The sequence below is a fragment of the Aphelocoma coerulescens genome, chromosome 6 (genome assembly GCF_041296385.1).
Source record: "Aphelocoma coerulescens isolate FSJ_1873_10779 chromosome 6, UR_Acoe_1.0, whole genome shotgun sequence".
Classification (NCBI taxonomy): domain Eukaryota; kingdom Metazoa; phylum Chordata; class Aves; order Passeriformes; family Corvidae; genus Aphelocoma; species Aphelocoma coerulescens.
In genome coordinates, this window is record NC_091020.1 from 12,200,662 (window position 1) to 12,216,098 (window position 15,437).

At 41.9% G+C, this 15,437-nt stretch overlaps 1 protein-coding gene across 10 annotated transcripts in view; it reads right to left on the bottom strand.

The window, feature by feature from the left end:
* Positions 1-14,924, bottom strand: part of RET (ret proto-oncogene) — a 263,437-nt gene extending 248,513 nt beyond the window's left edge. For 8 of the 10 annotated variants that reach the window (XM_069019246.1, XM_069019245.1, XM_069019243.1 and 5 more), the window contains exons 1-2: positions 14,698-14,924; positions 11,777-11,948 (exon numbers count right to left, since the gene is read on the bottom strand). The gene's annotated coding sequence lies outside the window, so the exon portion shown is untranslated. Of the gene's footprint in view, positions 1-11,776; positions 11,949-14,132; positions 14,236-14,340; positions 14,387-14,697 lie in introns of those variants that run through there. The other 2 variants (XM_069019240.1, XM_069019242.1) reach the window with 2 other exon arrangements.
* Positions 14,925-15,437: the final 513 nt, after the last annotated feature.

Below are 15,437 nucleotides of genomic sequence, written 5' to 3' on the forward strand. Positions count from 1 at the left end.
GAGCACCCAGACTCCTGAATTTCTGATGAACTTCCCCATTCTGGTGCCCTCTGAGGTAGGAGAGCCAAAGGTTAAGAGGCACAGAGCGCTGATAAAGAGACAGGTATCTGAGACTGCCAAGTTTCCTGTTCCTGCAAGCACGGGCATTGCTCCTGGAACAGAGTGGAAGAGCAGGCTGCTGAAGTACTATTGTATCCCATAGCTCAAACATCTGCAGAAATTAGGGGATTTACTCTTCTTTCCCCTCTCCTTTCTCCCATCTTCTTGGACACTTACAGCTACAAACTCTTCTGATGCCTTGTGTACTCCATACCACAATACTGACTTCAATCTCACAGCACAGAGTCCCACTTCGATTTTATTTAGCTCGTAACACTAAGCTTCTGTAGCAGCTTTTCAAAGCATTATACTGTGAACTATTAGGAAAAAAAAATAAACCATTTTTTTGATCCCAAGGAGTAAGGAAAAGCATCTACATAATGTTTTATTACATGTGACTAGTCTTCAGTGTTGAAATTAAAGCTTTGGAGAGGGCTACAGAATATAAAATCAAAGTCCCAAGGGGTTTAAGATGATCCAGAGTCAAGCTGAGTATATCTAACACCAATTTTCATTGAAAGTTTTGTTACATGTAATTGAGAACACCAAGACAGAGTCTTTTCTATATTTGCATAAGTAATACATTACACGGGAAAAAGATTTGGTTTTAAGCTTTAAAGATACTGTTTCAAAAACATAGGTAGGACTTCATCCAGAAACATACAGGATTCATCTTTTGTGAATAACAATGTATACTGAAACAACTTCTCAACTCTCTCCAGAATTATTTCTTGAAGCATTGGAAGCATAGAAGTAAATTAATATAATGAAACTAGTTTAAATAGTTCTAAATTAGTGCATTATCTGAAGTGAGATATAAGTGTAACTAGCTTGTTACCAAATGGCATCTAGCTCATGCTCTGAGCATCCTTATTGTAGTGAGCTGTGTTTGCTATTTTCTGAGAGTATATACACCTCCATTTCTTAGCCACTAGGACTAAAATTAGTATTTAAGATTTGGAACAACTTGGCATTGTGAAAAGGTTAGTCCTCGTAAGGGCAGTAATTTAAGTAGATCAAGAAAGAATGGCTATCTACCTAAAAAAAACCCCTTCAGCCACGTATTATATGCTCAATGAAGAAATCACAGGATGAAGTTCCCTATCACTGACTTCTACAGCAGACTAGACCATAATGGTCCCTGCTGTCCTCAAAATCTGTGCCTCAAAATTGAAAATAAAAAAAAAGACCCGCAACAAAACAACCAACCCAGAAAAAAAAAGATGCACACAAATAAAAATATCACAATAAAAAATAAATATCACAATAAAAACCCACACACCCTCCCCACACCTGACTCATTTTCCCATTCCGTAGTTCTGTGTAAGAGTTTAGTTGGCTTAGGAAGGGGAGTGAACATTGTCTTTGTTATAATAAATTGAGTTTTCATCTCAGAGAACTTTTAAAGCGCATTATCTACAGCATTCAGACATGAAAACTGTCTAGCACACATGCCCTGACTGTATTAGATGTGCTTTCCAAGCTTAGATATAAGAGTTTAGTCCCCCCCTTGTTTCTCAGGTCAGAAAGGGCTAACAGTACTTCAAAAGATAGCGCATACACTTAGCTGGATAAGTTTTTCACTGTGGGGGGAATTACAGTCCCAAAGGAAGCTCCTTTCTTCTATTAAAAGGAGAAATTTTGGCTGCTGAGGGAGGCAGAGCTGTGGGAGAAGGTTTTTAATGAACTCGAGTAGAAATTGTGTGAATTAAGAGCTGCATCACTGGATCAGAAGTCAGGAGATACGTGCTCTATTCCTGGCTTTGTGACCTCAGGCACATTGGTTTTACTTAATAATTACTGCACTACAAGTAATTGGTAGCCAAAAATCATGTAATGCAATACTCATACAGTACTGTTAGCCATTTTATGTTGCTTTCAGTTTAGTAGCAAATGAGACAGGAGATGTTTCAGCCCTTCTGAAGACACTAAGTGGAAAGAGAAGACCAAACCCAGGACCTAGTTTGCAGAGTACCACATACATGTACAGTGTGGAGCAAACACTGAACAGTGTAGACAACAAGTGAGAAGGACATCCAAGAAGTATGATTGCCCTAGACCTACTGGCCCAGCAAGGAATAACATGCAGGCAGCAACTACCATCCCCTCCAACTTGGTCTTTTTGAAAAAAGTCATCAGAACTGCAGAAAAAAATGGAAGAGTTACATATTTTAAAAATAAAAAAATAAAACAAAATAACAATGAGAAAACAAACCCCAAAACAAAAACAAACACACACAAAAAAACCAAACTACAATTCATCAAGCATTTTAACAGACAAGCCTGATAAAGTTACAGGATTGTCTAGGACTTTGCTGGTCACAGTGTCAAGCATATTTAAGGAAACCAGTGAAATATAACAAACTGTACAACGGGTCATATCTTGGCTTCTGAAAACAACATGGATGGCTTAAAGTTTGGAAGGGTGGGAGGATTATTAATCCTCTAAACACTCCTTTATTACAAGACTATAAATCACTTTGCTATGTACTATAAAACAAAGACTATATCCCAAAGACTAATACAATTTAGAAAGGCATTATGCAACCTCTTCCCTTCTGGTTTTGCAGAGTCTTCCCCCATCTGGTATTAACTCAGACAACCTGTCTCTTCACATTATCTTCAAGCTGCCTCTAAACTTTGATTGCACCCTGGGTATGGGATTTCTGTTCTCAATCTGTACCTTAACCAGTAAAGTTTCTAGTTATACTGTCAATATTTTCCCTGGGTCAGGTCAATATTTGATCTCTTGGCTTTCTTCATAAATGAAATTAATACTACAGCAAGAAAAAGCCCTCTGAGTTTTATCAGTTTTGAAACATAATCTCAAAAAGGAAACCTCAGGTGTCTTGAAAATGGAAGGAAAATACCCCAGCTAAGAACTTTAGACAATGACTCTAGTTTTTGTTATATACCTATACTTACAAATAAAAAAATTATTTCATCTAACATTCTTCAGAAAGCCACCCCTAAATATTAGGATACATTAATCTATTTTGCTGTAAATTACATATGTTTGATCTTTCTTTCCCCTTTCTACATAAATTTGTGTGGCTATAGAACTCAATAACCCAAAAGATTGTTACAGCATAAGTTCTTCATCAAAAGAACTACCCAAGGGCAGCATCCCCTGGTGTAGCTAACCTCCAGCTGCATTTTATTGCAGTGCTCATGTCCAGTGTCCAATTTGCCATAGTGAAAATAAAAATGTAAAACAAAAAGCCCACACAGCATTTTTCAACTCTCTTTGCTATCCAGGAAAAGGTGAAATGTCCTGCTGTGGGGTAACAGAGCTGTACAGCTCATCCTCAGTGGACAGGAATGGCCTCAGACATGATGGGCTATGACCTGGCAAGCACAGCTCAAAGCTGGGTGGCTCAGCACTGTGACAGCACACACACTCAGAACAGACTGGCTCTGTGCAGCCCAGGATCAAAGGCAAAACCCTCATGGTCCAAAGCCCTCTTCTCTAGAAACATGTCATCAGCTTCAACACCTACAAAACATCAGTTTAAATCCAGCAGCACGAGGAGAACACCTTTGTAAAAGGCTTTTCAGCTCCAGCCCAGTAAAATCGGATCGCTCAGCTAAATTAAAAACTGGATTTTTTTATACCACTCAGGAACAACTACACTTATAATGTACTCAAACTATGAATTGGTAGAAATCTCATATTTGGTTGCCAGTATAAACAGATCTTTTTTCCATTCCTTTTGCAGTATTTATCACCAACACACAACCATACTCCATATAAAATTGTTGAAAAACTGTGAGAACAAAGAGTATGTTTAGAAGAGATAAATTTTATTTCTGCAATCAAGTAGCATTATCATGGAGTTTCAAAAGACTGAAATTTTTCAATTATTCTTTTGTGGGAATGAATGTCAAGTGTTTTGTACTTTTCCTATATTTCTTGCCTATATTTGCATGATCTTTGTTGAAAGAAACCAGTCTTTTCTAACAAACCAGAAAGGTTAAACCCCTATCCCAATAAGAAAATAAACACATTCAGAAAATGCTAGAACTGACAGATCACATGTGCTTTCTTCTACCTTCAGTGTAACACCAGCAGGTTTTAGACAATGGAAAGTCTCCAATCCCATATTACTCCAGCAGTATTTGCAAGAATTATGTAAAACTCTACCACTTCTCCAGTAACATGGAAAAACAAACCATAATCAGTAAAAGACAGCATCCTGGTACAGTGACCAAAGGCAATGAGAGCAAACATCACTGGGGGAAGCCAGGCACAGCCAGGAGAGCCCCACACCAAAGGGTTTGCCTGTTGCATAAGCCAGGCTCAGCTGCCTTTCCTGCCTCTGACCATTCTTCACCTCTACCATGTGTCATTTCATATCATGAGGTGCCTTCCCAGAGCACAGAATAAAAAGATTACTTCTGTTGGACCCCTTTGCACTTTAATCCCACTGAGCAGGGACACACTTGGGCAGGTAGATATTCTGAGGTTATTAATTGCTCTCTTTATTTTGCTTACTTGGGAAGCATGAAACCAGTGTTCAGTTATACATCATAGAATAAAAACACCTGGCTCAAGTGCCTGCTCAAATATCAGTTAAAATACAAATTACTAATATAGAATCTCTTCAAAAAGTATTTCTAGATCTACTTCCCAGAGCCCAGCAGGTAACAAGACACTCTCCACAGAAAGAAGCCAGCTTAACTTCTCTTGTTGCTTTGAGGAAGGCTGGATCACAAGGCAAGGAAAGAGCAGCCACAGAAAGACACATTAACAGTCTGTCTGTTGCAGGCAAGATCTGCAGTCCTGCTGAGGACTGAGCAGCAGAAGTTGACCTCTCTGGGCAGTACCCCACAGGCAGCAGTGGCCAAGGAGCCTCTGGGCATCCTGGGCTGCCAGTATCTCCTGCTGCAGGATGGGCAGCAACTGGACAATGCCTCCTTGGACACCAGAGAAGGGAAGCTTCCATAACAGCAGTATCTGGTGGAAGAAATAGCCTGCTTAAGTGTGTACAAACCCAATTTCCTTCCTGATGTTCTGTCCTTTCCTCCCTTCAATAAGGCACCACTTTATTATGTTTCTTGGCAAAGAGCAGTTTGTCCAACACAAGGATAATTAGTTTAAGTTTTTCTTTGTAAGAGCTTAAACCAGCATTTGTAGGTGACCTCTAAAGGGTCCTTGTTGCTGTCTACAGCATCCTGGAAGGAAGTTAGAGGTTCCATGCAGTTCAGTTTGGAATAAGCAAACCAATGCTGCTTACTTACTGTATATACATCTAGTAACCAGACAGTTACTGCTCCCAGTTGCAGGGTAGCAGGGGAAAAACTTGGATCATCAGCTGCCAATTCAAGAAAAAAAAAATTGAAATGTATCAAAAAAATTTCCCCCCCTTCTTAACACAGAAGGGAAAGAAGACACAGTTGCCTTGCCATAGCACTCCTCTTCTCTGTCCTCAGACCAAGAAAGCAGTCTGGGATTACAGTAAGACTGTAGCAACTACTGAACTACTGCTCTTAAAAATAGAGGCCCTTTACCTCTAGGGGCCCTGTTCTTGTGCTTCCAACAGAAGACTTCCTAACAGAAGAGGTGGCCGGACATCTTCACTTCTTTCCATTAACAAAATACTGCTAAGGGTAAACACCTTTTAACAGAAACTATCTGTTATCACCAGCATGACTGAATATCATTTTTAAAAAGCCTAATATTGTGTCCTGTAGCAAGCCATGGATTTTAGCTCTATCACATCTATTTGTGCTAACATGTAATGGAGATAATTTAGGAAGAGAGGGAGAGGATTTAAAACAGTTTGCACAAAAATCTAGCAAAGTATCAGTAATAAACCAGCTGTAATCCATCTCTCAAGATTTTTCTAGGCAATGTGTAAAACCAGTTAAGGCTTTCCATCTATTACATGGAAAGACTCCCCAGGCAAGTCCAGATGCTTAACCAGAGCTTTGCTCAAAAGCCAGAGAACAGAACAGGAGGCCTCTGAAGACAGGAACACATGGAAGCCAACTGCTTCCATGCAGCTGCATGGGGACAAAAAGCTGCAACAGAGACAATGAAGGGTGTTGAGGTAAAAAAAAATGGTTTATAACAGTCATCTGTTTAAAAAAATATTTTAGCTAACTTTTACTGCCCATCGAAATACAAACAGTTCCTTAAAGAGAGATAGCACATAGCATGACTGGGCTCAGCAATGTCAAGCTGCTCAGCCAAAACCAATCACTGAAGTCAGAGCTATTTCTCCAAGTATTTGACAAAAACACCTCTCTTCCACTCTCCTGGGCTCCCTCTGGAGTCCCTGACTTGGCTCTGCTCTCACACTTCTTAACCCATTCAGGAGTGGAGTCTCCAGGCCAGCAATTGCTGTGCAAACACCATTTCCCAAGAGGCAACAAATGAGCATTCCCTGGCCTGTTTCCACCTCAGATTTATTGCACTCTAGGGAGAATAAATCTTAATATCTAAGGAAAAACAATCAATGTAAACTTATTACAAATGCACTGTTTATTAACTTATTTTTAAAAGTTAGTCAAAGTATCATGGTTTTTTCTTCGTTAAGTTTTGCTTCCTCTTTTTTGCCCTCATTATTTGACTAACAGGAAGTCAGAGAAGACAGCAAAAGTTAGTTTTCAAAGTACCTCCTTCTTCCTGTCTTAAAAGCAAGTATTCCCTGGATATTGAAAAAAAATTAACAGTATTATTTTATACCAAGACAAAAAAGTTACATTTGCCTGCTATTTATTAGTAAAAATATTCACTCCAAATATTCAGGGACGTGGACACACAGCTGAAATGCAACATGTGTACTGATGGAAAAACAAAAATAAACCATAGCTTTCACATACTTTACGTATCACATCAGTCATCATTCCTGCCTCAACACTCAGGCAAGAAGCAACAGTCACCCCATGCTGCTGCTCAGGGATCACCAGAGTTTTGGTGGGGGAAAGGGGACCTCAACCAGATAAAGAGAGCAGAAAACCCCAGATATTCAAGGTCTGTCTGCCTGCTCTCACATCTCCAGGACTGCCAAGTCACCTCCTCATATTTCACATCTGAGAACAGTTGCTGCTCCTGGCCCCATTATTCTAGATTTTTCTCCTAACAAGAATCCCTTTGCCATCCATTTATCTAAGGCAAATGCAGCAAATTCTGCACCAGAAAGTGCTTCCAAGCTGCATCATCTACTGTAAATATCAAGGATGAGTATTTCCTTTTTGTCTGTTTTACAAATATCTTACCCTGTGTTATACCAAATCAAGAGGCTTGAGGAGGTGTGGGGGTGTACCCTTCTGTTTGTACAATTTATTTTATTCAGTGCATAGCATTTTCTACAGTGGCAGCACCATATTCTGTAGGAAGAAATGCAATATAAGTATTCTGAACCTTCAAGGAAGCTGAGGTTAAAGAGCCCTCTACTGAAAGTCGTGTTTTCTCACAAGTTTTCTCAAAAGGTTTTTTGCCACACTCCATAATTTCTTTTTTCTCCTCCACATGTCTCAGAACAGTTGCATTGATCACTCAAGCAATAACAGCATAACCTCCCTCCATAGCCAATACTGTCAAACAGTCAAATCCTGGAGATACTTAACGTGTTTATTAAAAATGCATTCTCATTCTGCTGATAGCAACAGTGCTCACTAAGCCTAAGCTTTTAATTGCCCAATATAATCAGAAAACAGTCTTCAGGGCCTACATTTAGCTAAGTAAGTTTACAAATTTGCATGTACCCAGGTGTTCTGCAGACAAAGAAGAAGAATATGCAGTTCTTCCTCCAAAAAGTCTACAGCATAACTTTTTAATCACTTTACTTGAGGAAAAAAAAAAAGTTGTGGAGTAAATAGGAGTGTTGATGACTCCAAATTTTACAGAATACCAATTAAATTACTTTTCAGTACAGAACTCAATGTAGAAAGAGAAAAAGATGAGAAATTGTAAATAAATTACAGCAAACTTTCCACTGATGGATAAAACACACAGTTATCTGGCACAGAGAAGGTTAAGAGGACAAAAGAATGAATTGGGTGGACATGAAAAATTGAAGGAAAGACAAATTCGGAACTGATGTCAGGCCACACATTTTAATTGCGGAACTGAATGCCAGACATTAACACAGGGCCGGGGTCATCCAGAGAACGACCAAAGGGCACTCGGGGGGCATTGGGCACTGGGGTGCAGCAACTTGCAGAAAATCTTACTGGTCTTCACTTGCTTGTACTGTAGCTGTGTTACATGAAATAACTAACATGAACTGGGGTGCTGTTTCAAGACAAAGAAAAAACCCACAGAAAGAAAGAAAATAGTCATACCACCGAGGTTGTCAATCATAAGCAAAGGAAAACTACAGCCATTCAAAATAAACTGCCCCTTCGGAGCTGAGGTCGCCTTGTCAATATCAATCTTCTCATTTTGATGCACACTAAGAGCTATTGGAGTGTCCCCTTTCATCCTATGACTGTGAATTGACCTTACTGACACTACTGAATACAATATGGTCATTTAGGGATGTGGTAATTATTAGTAACTGCACTAACGAGGTTAGTAGCACACAGGGCACCATTGCTCTGGCTTGTATTGCCACCTGGCCTTTATTTTAAGAGATTTATTCTAATTCCATATGCCTTGACACAAACTACATACACATCAGTCCCTTATTTACAGTCATTTTCCATGGGATTCCCATGACTTCTACTAAAAAAAGACTATTTTCACCTGAAAAAAACCCAACACAAAACTGTCACTTAAAACATCTGAATTAAGCCTGTAAAAAGTCATACTACACAAACACAAATACTCTTACAACCTTATCACAGCACCATTCTGTATTCCCTATCTTCTGTCAAAATACAACACAGCTGGGTCAAGAGTGAGACCTCCTACCACTACAGAGGTGACACAACACATCCCAACACCTCTGATAAGCATCAGCCCATCAGAAGCAAACCTCACCAAATTGCACCTCCCTCTCTCCAGGATTATACTCCACTTCCAAAATGAATCAAAAGGTAAAACTGTCCTCCAAGACTCGAGATGGGAAGGGCAGGTGCCTAAAATCTGTATACACACTTCTTTTGGCATGACTGCTGAGCAGCTGCAGCCTTGTGAGCCCAGGAGGTGGCCGTGCTGGGGGAGCAGTGGCCAGCCCAGGCACACACAGCAGCTGCTGCACTGCTGCCAGAGATAAGCCACAGTGCTTCCTCAGGCAGCAGCTTCCTTCAGTCTGAAATTGCCTTTACTGATTTACTGACGAAGATATATAATGTGATCACGGCAGAGATGACTTTTTGTTAAAAGGAAAGAGAAATAATCAATAGTAGCTTGGGCTGGAAAAGGACCTTGGAATTGATTTGGAGATGACATGCTGGGCTTAGGCCCAAAGCAGAGATCCTGGCCAAGCAGAGTCTAATGCTTTTAGAGTTCATTTAAAGACGACCCCAAATTAAATTTCCAATTGTAGGGGTCTAATTCACTCCAGATTGTTTAGAAACACTGCTAAGAAAAAAGAAAAATCCCAACACAAATACCCTTCTGAGGTTTTGGAGTTCATCTTAATAAATTTTTAAGCAGACCTTGTATTTTATCCCATGCTTGTTCACTTTTGTTGCTATAGGTTGTCACATTCTGCTAACCTGGAAGATCAATGAGAGGCAAGTTTCTCCGACAGCTTGCAAACACGACTGTTTTCTTCACACTGTTTCTATTCAGTGCTACTTCTGCCATAGACAAACCCACATTTTTAAAGCTATTTATTTTCCCTTGAAGTAGATACAAGAAGCAGTAGCAAGGAGAAGGCACAATATTCCACCTATTTAAGTTACACACTCAAAAATATTTCACCTCGTTTCGTCATATCGCAAGCAAGACTTGAGAAGTTACCTGGCTTTAGAGATTGCCACACATTCATCCCTCCAGACTGCAGCAGTCCCATCACATCAGATTCATCTGCAGTGCAGTCTTACCTGCCAACTGTGCCAGCAGCATTTGCTTCACAACTGAGAGAAAAGCGAGAATAAACCCCATGCTGATGACCCAGCAAAAGGTCACTGAATCTCACTCCACTGTGAAATGCCACTGTAGATATCCAGAAAAAGATCCAGAGCACCAGAAATGCAGCAGTGACAGAAAACCTGTCATCTGCTACTCAGAGTATTTCAGTAGCTCCAGCAGCCTGAGCAGTACCTTTGCAGAGTTCTCTATGCCAAAGCCCCAGTGTTTTTCCCTAAAGAAAGCATCACTCTGCAAAGATAAGGGAGATGAGGTGAACACGGTGGAAAGAAGAGGGGAAACAGAGGTGAAAAACACTTCTTCCAAGTGAGTCATACTCACTTTGACTGTTTCTTCAGCTGTGTCTTGACAAACAATTAATGCTAGATTTTCACACTACCACTCATTTGGCAGAAGATATTTAAGTCAATACAGAACACAGATCGGATTTCAAATTAGCAAGATCACCAATGAATTATATGACAAGAATGATAGCAAGCCTGTGCTGGCACCAGGCTTCAGCATGCCACCTGGTATTCCAGATTGCACTGATCCCAGCCTGTGCTGGTCCCCACCACCTGGTGCATTGCAAAATGCCTCTTCTGCAGTACTGCAAGGCTTTCTGAGCAGCCCTCTTGGAGGGAGGGCCCTTCTGTTTCCAAGGTCACCCACACTTCCAAGAAACAGCCTTGCAGAAAGGCTGCTTGGCTCCACCAGGCCTTTATTTGAGTCTCAGCATTGTAAGAACTGCACACCACTTTAGCCTGCTGACTGACCAGTGATCCTATCACTGCACTCCTCCTCATGACCAGCACTACTTTCTCATGCCCATTTCACTCATTGAAGACAGCTGTACTCCTCTTTGACATGATGCCAGTGAGCACCCCTGCTCCAAAAGGGTGGGCATGCTTCTGCCCAAATCAGCTTCTCCTCGCTGCCAGAACTTTATGGACCAGCTCTTTTTTTCCCCTGTTGATCTCGTTTGGTAACAGATCATGCCCATTTCCTGGTCACAGCTGGGGCCAGACCATGAAGTGAAGCTTTCCCAGATGTGCCCAGAGCACCCATCAGAAAGCCCTGCTATTTCTGGGTGAGGGGCATCCTGTATCATCTGACCAGGAAGCAGAACTTCTTAACTGTAAGCAGACAAATCCCCGAGTCCAGAAACTACCCGGGGAAGGAGCTGTTGCTATATTTAGCAACAGATAATTTTGTAAGTCCAAACAATAATGAAATAATCAACTGTAGGGCTGGAGAGGTCACATACCTAATCTACACTGATGAGCAGAGAGAAGTCATATTGGGGTCCAGACCAGATTTCCCACTGAAACCTCCCTTCTGGCAGGAGTAATTCACCACTGTTGCTGCACACAGGGAGCTCTGTAGTGTTATTCATCTTCTTTAAAACTAACAGCAAAAACTCCAGGAGTGAGGGCTGAAGAAAAATTGGCAGAGACTGCAAGCCTTGGCCAGGGCCTCTCTAGAAGTGCTCACAAGGACACAGCACACAGTACCTGGTGCTCCAGCCCCTGCCACCCCCAGGGACACACAAGCAGTGGGACCCCACACCAGAACACAGTGTTCAGAAAGCAGAACAATCTAAAAAACATCAGCCTAGCCAGCCCCTTGTATTGCACGTAGCAAGTAACGGGACTGATATAAAATTCATAAAAACAACAGCATACTTGGCTTAGAAAATCATTTTCTTACATGGCTTCTAAGGAGATTTCCAGCAATGCCAAGGAATCAGTAGTGCAACAGATCCTTCTTTCTTACCCGGTTCCACCACCTTCTTCCAAGTGCAGCAGCTTTTGTCACTGTGTTCAACTTTTATATGAACCAACTCCAGCCACCTGGCACTGAAGATTTGATGCTGAAACACCTGCAGAACAAGGTGTAGCAGATCAGTTATCACCTTAACCAGAAAAGCCTGTGTCTCATCTGCTAGATCACAGAACCCTAGCAAATTTTTTGGGATCTAGCTAGCAAGCCAGTAGGGAGGGGAGCCAAGGGACTGCCAGGGACACACAGAGCCTGCCTGGGGGTGGTGCAGTGCTGGTGCTACAGCTGAGCTTCCCGGGGCAAAACAACCATGGGAGAGCTAGAGAGTGACTTCACAGAATATTCTGAGTTGGAAAGGACCCTCAAGGATCACCAAGTCAAACTCTCTTAAGTGAATGGCCTATACAGGGATTGAACCCATGACCTTGGCACTGTTAGCACCATGCTCTGGCCAACTGAGCCAAAAAATGATTGGTGGAAGGCCTGGTTGCATATTGAGGGGGAAAAGAGATACATGAACTGGAAGAAAATGTGCCAAAATGAAGTTAATAATTATTATTTTTTTAAAATATCCCACATTTTCACTTACAGGATAAAGATATATGGAATCACTGCTTTGTGACTCACAGTTACAATGTTCTAAATCCAGCACCAGGAGCACTAAAGGACATTTGCCATGCAATTTCTTTGTTTCCCACCTTGGCAAAAGCAGATAATTTATGATCTCTCTGCTATCAGAGTAGCTTAGAGGCTTCTTACACTTACATGAGTAAAAACCGTTGAGACTGTTAGAGTGGATGTAGAATAAAAATGCTAAATATATCAACTCTCTGTATTAGCTATAGCTGGAAGGAAAGTAGGAGGCTCAGCAGATTAATTGCTTTACTCATTATGGCAAATTGTCCATTCCAAAAGGCAACTAGTGGCATGAAAATAATATGTGTGTGTTGGAGGACATTAGCGGAGGTGTAAGAATTCCCATTAGCAGTGCTAGTTTATGGTTTTAACTTTACAACAAATTAGCCATACATTACTAAAGCTTCTCAACAACTCTCTTGCTGGAAATTAAACCTTGAGCTCACAACTATTGACATCTCTGTCTTTTCATAATAACAAACCTTAAATGAGATAAATTAATACTTTTCTGCAGTGGTTGGGAAAAAAGCAGTGATTCAAATCATTCAAGAGTAGCTTCAAAGGCAAAATCCCACTTAGCCTTTCCTCTCCTAATATATGCTAATTTGTTTCAGTGAGAGTGTTAACATTTAAGAGCAGCCAGGTCTGCTTCACCTGCCCCAGTGTAGCAGAGAGGCTGCTTTGGAGTGACAGCCAGAAGCCCAGGGGCACAGGCTGCCCTCAGCAGGACACACTGTGTGCACACCCCAGCCCACAGCACGGGTGATGCCCAGGGCCCCAGTTATGTTAGCAAGGTGAGAGAGCAAGGGAGGAGCTCAGAGAATGTCTTACAGGTTGGAATGGAGTAAGTCACTGATACTGTGAAAGTCAACGAGAAATCACTTCTGGGCTGGGAGAGCAAGAGGCTGGGGTGGGTTCTGCTTTACACCATTAGGCACAGTGGAATGAATGAAAGGCACATTTCCCTACTGAGCTCTTTTACCCCAACAACAACAGGATGAATTATGTCCAATATATATGACAGATCATTTCTTGAGAAGATGAAAGTAGCATCTTTTAGTTTTCCAGAAGTGAAAGGCTGGATCGCTATCTTTCCCACTTGCAAGCCTCAGGGACTAACAGGCATCACTCCATCTGGGAGACAAAAATCTGCCCTTCCAGCTGAGACCATAACCCAAGAGTATTGATCAAACGTCCACCTCCCTTCCACATAATAGAATTTCCCAGTGAGCTAATTGTTTTTCCTTCTTTCATCTCCATAAATTAGGTCAATGGCAAGGGCAAAGAAGAGAGAATTAGCTCTAAGTGGTCTTGGCTTCAAAGCAAGAGGAGACCGAGCTTCCAGATTTTGGAGAGTGCTCTACAGGATTTATAAAGTACCATGGGACCTTCCAAATATCTGAATTTAGAATTGCTTCAGCTTAGGACAAGGCTTGCCCACACTACCCAAAGATTTATGTTTTTCTACACCTGCTGTTACAATTTGGCAATGCCACTTGTAGGTCACGGATGGCCTTCATGCTGTCCCTCCAACAGTGACCAGCTCAGCCTCAGCTGCTAAAGCATTTTGCAAAAATTCATAAAGCTTCACAACAGATGTGGAGGCAGGCACATAGCACAGTGCACCTCTGTGCCTTGTCCTCATTACCTTCTGCCTGCAGTGCCAGAGCTGAGCAGCCCCTCGCACCCCACAGCCCCGCGTTGTGAGTGCAAGTGAGGCAAAGCAGAGTCGTGCCAATGCAGGTTTGTGCCTGCAGATACACACCCAGGTCAGGCTTACAGAGAGGAACACTCAACCACCAGCAAAGGTGGCAATGACAGGATTAAAACCCGATTCCTGAGAGAAAAGTAGGTACTTTGATTTTCTCTTCCAAAGCAGCAATGATTCTCTGAGGTCTGGCCATCAGCCCTCCTCTTCCCCCCCCCCCCCCAAACATAGGCATTCCCTTTTGCAGTATAAAAACCCTACAGGACTCATTAGCATCTCAGGCAGAGCTAATAACAAGAATCAGGAATGATGGTCAGCTGCAGCTGAGACAGGCAGGTGCAGACTTCTGCTTCTATGGGTAGGGAAGAAATTAATTTGCTGCTGAACTCTTCACAGAGTGTTTTCCCATATTTTGGGGACAGCTAGAATTGAAAAGAAGTTACAGTGGGAGTATAAACAGCAAGTTCTGCACCAGAAAGATTTAAAAAAAAAATTCAACACCCACCTCCAGGAGTCTATCCTGTACTTTTTCATGTCTGAGTCCCAGCTCTATCCGGCTAACAGCCTGAATGCTGGTTGTGTGTGGTGAAGCTTCTGGCACACTCAGGGCTACTGCAGCTTCTGCTTTACAACCTCAGGTTACAACTGAGTCAAAACTGTCCAAGCACAGGACAAGATGGCACAGTCAGAGCAGGGATGAGGCTGTGTTATGGCCTCACCAGACCTTGTTCCTACCAGCCACCACCTCTGCAGCACAGGTGGGAGGAGGGCTCTCATCTACTGGACAGCCAACCAAACAGCCACAGGTGGGAACACTCTCCCAATCAGGGCAAGGCAAAACTCAGTGGTAAAATTCCCAGGTGTTTGCTGTTCCTTTGTTAACACTGGTGCTGAAGCTGTAGAAAACAGTTTTGCATTCTGGAAAGATGCCTTTTAAGCCAAGCTCTGAGTTTTGTGGGGTTTGCAGAGACCATCTCTCAAGAGGCAGAACAGACCTAGCAGATACCCTATCCAGGGTACCCTGTCCTGAGGGACCAGCCCCCATTAACCAAAAGCTACAACATGAGTAAGGTCAATAGTAACACCATGTCCAGCATTTGTAAATGGAATTCTGCAAAGAAAAATTTTTATTGGAACGTTCCTGACACATTTACATATGTTTTCACCACATTTTTGCCAGAAAAGACACCTTATAGAATAGAAAACTTGCCAAAAACATATCCAGTTCAACTCTGGGAATAATTT